The sequence below is a fragment of the Triturus cristatus genome, chromosome 4_1, assembly GCF_964204655.1.
Source record: "Triturus cristatus chromosome 4_1, aTriCri1.1, whole genome shotgun sequence".
NCBI lineage: Eukaryota > Metazoa > Chordata > Amphibia > Caudata > Salamandridae > Triturus > Triturus cristatus.
Window position 1 is genome coordinate 685468583 of NC_140585.1, and position 3674 is coordinate 685472256.

Sequence of the window (3674 nt, forward strand, 5' to 3'; positions counted from 1 at the left end):
AGTAGTAGAGAACGGTGGAGAGTAGCAGAGAGAGTAGCAGAGAGTGAGTAGCAGAGAGTAGTAGAGTGAGTAGTAGAGAGTAGTAGAGAGTGAGTATTAGAGAGTGAGTAGTAGAGAGTGAGTAGTAGAGAGTAGTAGAGAGTGGGTAATAGAGAGTAGTAGAGAGTGAGTAGTAGCGAGTAGTAGAGAGTGAGTAGCAGAGAGACAGTATTAGAGAGTAGTAAAGAGTGAGTAGTAGATTGAGTAGTAGAGAGTAGTAGAGAGTGAGTAGTAGAGTGAGTAGTAGAGAGTAGTAGAGAGTAGTAAAGAGAGAGTAGTAGAGAGTGAGTAGTAGAGAGTAGTAGAGAGTAAATAGTAGAGAGTAGTAGAGATAGAGTAGTAGAGAGTGAGTAGTAGAGAGTAGTAGAGAGAGAGTAGTAGAGAGAGTAGCAGAGAGTGAGTAGTAGAGAGTGGGTAGTAGAGAGAGTAGTAGAGTAGTAGAGAGTGAGTAGTAGAGTGTAGTAGAGAGTGAGTATTAGAGTGAGTAGTAGAGAGTAGTAGAGTGAGTACTAAAGAGTAGTAGAGAGCGATTAGTAGAGAGCAAGTAGTAGAGTGTGTAGTAGAGAGTGAGTAGTAGAGAGTAGTAGAGAGTGAGTAGTAGGAAGAGTAGTAGAGAGTGAGAAGTAGAGAGAGTAAGAGAGTAGTAGAGTAGTAGAGAGTGAGTAGTAGAGTGAGTAGTAGAGAGTAGTTGAGAGCAAGTAGTAGAGAGTGAGTAGTAGAGAGTGAGTAGTAGAGAGTGAGCAGTAGAGAGTAAGTAGTAGAGAGTACTAGAGAGTGAGTAGTAGAGTGAGAGTAGTAGAGTGAGAGTAGTAGAGAGAGAGTAGTACAGAGGGAGTAGTACAGAGTAGCACAGAGTAGTAGAGTGAGCAGTAGAGTGAGTAGAGAGAGAGAGTAGTAGAGAGTGAGTAGTAGAGAGTGAGTGGTAGAGAGTAGTAGAGAGTAGAAGAGTGAGTAGTAGAGAATAGTAGAGAGTGAGTAGTAGAGAGAGTAGTAGAGAGAAGTACAGAGTGAGTAGTAGAGAGTGAGTAGTAGAGAGAGTAGTAGAGAGAAGTAGAGCAGTAGAGAGTTAATAGTAGAGAGTGAGTAGTAGAGAATAGTAGAGAGCGAGTAGTAGAGAGTGAATAGTGGAGAGTGAGTAGTGGAGAGTAAGTAGTGGAGAGTAGTAGAGAGTGAGTAGTAGAGTGAATAGTAGAGAGAGAGTAGTAGAGAGAGAGTAGTAGAGAGAGAGTAGTAGAGAGTAGTAGAGTGAATAGTAGAGAGTGAGTAGTAGAGAGAGAGAAGTAGAGAGAGTAGTAGAGTAGTAGAGAGTGAGTGGAAGAGAGTAGTAGAGAGTAGTAGAGTGAGTAGTAGAGAGTAGTAGAGAGTAGTAGAGAGTGAGTAGTAGAGAGTGAGTAGTAGAGAGTGAGTAGTAGAGAGTAGTAGAGGAATGAGTAGTAGAAAGAGTAGTAGAGAGTGAGAAGTAGAGAGAGTAAGAGAGTAGTAGAGTAGTAGAGAGTGAGTAGTAGAGTGAGTAGTAGAGAGTAGTTGAGAGCAAGTAGTAGAGAGTGAGTAGTAGAGAGTGAGTAGTAGAGTGAGAGTAGTAGAGAGAGAGTAGTAGAGAGTGAGTAGTACAGAGTAGCACAGAGTAGTAGAGTGAGCAGTATAGTGAGTAGTAGAGAGAGAGAGTATTAGAGAGTGAGTAGTAGAGTAGTAGAGAGTAAGTAGTAGAGAGTACTAGAGAGTGAGTAGTAGAGTGAGAGTAGTAGAGTGAGAGTAGTAGAGAGTGAGTAGTAGAGAGTGAGTAGTACAGAGTAGCACAGAGTAGTAGATTGAGCAGTAGAGTGAGTAGTAGAGAGAGAGAGTAGTAGAGAGTGAGTAGTAGAGTAGTAGAGAGTGAGTGGTAGAGAGTAGTAGAGAGTAGAAGAGTGAGTAGTAGAGAATAGTAGAGAGCGAGTAGTAGAGAGAGTAGTAGAGAGAAGTACAGAGTGAGTAGTAGAGAGTAAGTAGTAGAGAGTGAGTAGTAGAGAGCGAGTAGTAGAGAGTGAATAGTGGAGAGTGAGTAGTGGAGAGTGAATAGTGGAAAGTGAGTAGTAGAGTGAATAGTAGAGAGCGAGTAGTAGAGAGAGAGTAGTAGAGAGAGAGTATTAGAGAGTAGTAGAGTGAGCAGTAGAGAGTGACCCGGTTCTTAGGCTCTAGAGCAGCTCTGCTGACCTTGTTCTCTGGCTCTAAAGCAGCTCTGATGACTTGGTTCTATGGCTCTAAAGCAGCTCTGCTGACCTAGTTCTCTGGCTCTAGAGCAGCTCTGCATACCTGGTTCTCTGGCTCTAAAGCAGCTCTGCTGACCTGGTTTTCTCCCTCTAAAGCAGCTCTGTTTACCTGGTTTCTCTGGCTCTAGAGCAGCTCTGCTGACCTGGTTCTCTGGCTCTAAAGCAGCTCTGCTGGCCTGGTTCTCTCCCTCTAAAGCAGCTCTGCTGACCTGGTTCTCTCCCTCTAGAGCAGCTCTGCTGACCTGGTTCTCTGGCTCTAAAGCAGCTCTGCTGACCTGGTTCTCTGGCTCTAAAGCAGCTCTACTGACCTGGTTCTCTGCCTCTAAAGCAGCTCTGCTGACCTGGTTCTCTGGCTCTAGAGCAGCTCTGCTGACCTTGTTCTCTGGCTCTAAAGCAGCTCTGATGACTTGGTTCTATGGCTCTAAAGCAGCTCTGCTGACCTAGTTCTCTGGCTCTAGAGCAGCTCTGCATACCTGGTTCTCTGGCTCTAAAGCAGCTCTGCTGACCTGGTTCTCTCCCTCTAAAGCAGCTCTGTTGACCTGGTTTCTCTGGCTCTAGAGCAGCTCTGCTGACCTGGTTCTCTGGCTCTAAAGCAGCTCTGCTGGCCTGGTTCTCTCCCTCTAAAGCAGCTCTGCTGACCTGGTTCTCTCCCTCTAGAGCAGCTCTGCTGACCTGGTTCTCTGGCTCTAAAGCAGCTCTGCTGACCTGGTTCTCTGGCTCTAAAGCAGCTCTACTGACCTGGTTCTCTGCCTCTAAAGCAGCTCTGCTGACCTGGTTCTCTGGCTCTAGAGCAGCTCTGCTGACCTGGTTCTCTGGCTCTAAATCAGCTCTGCTGACCTGGTTCTCTCCCTATAAAGATCTCTGCTGACCTGGTTCTCTGGCTCTAAAACAGTTCTGCTGACCTGGTTCTCTGCCTCTAGAGCAGCTCTGCTGACCTGGTTCTCTGACTCTAAAGCAGTTCTGCTGACCTGGTTCTCTCCCTCTAAAGCAGCTCTGCGGACCTGGTTTCTCTGGCTCTACAGCAGCTCTGCTGACTTGGTTCTCGGCCTCTAGAGCAGCTCTGCTGATCTGGGTCTCTGACTCTAGAGCAGCTCTGCTGACCTGGGTCTCTGGTTCTAGAGCAGCTCTGCTGACCTGCTTCTTAGGCTCTAGAGCAGCTCTGTTGACCTGGTTCTCTGGCTGTACAACGGCTCTGCTGACCTGGTTTCTCTGGCTCTACAACAGTTCTGCTGACCTGGTTCTCTGCACTCACGATGCACGCACCCGTCTTCACGAAAATACATTTAAAAATAATATAAGTTTATTATAAGTACAAATATATTATTTTTATGAATATCTTAGATAATCTCTTACCCTAATATGCATATTAAAGACACATACATATCATAT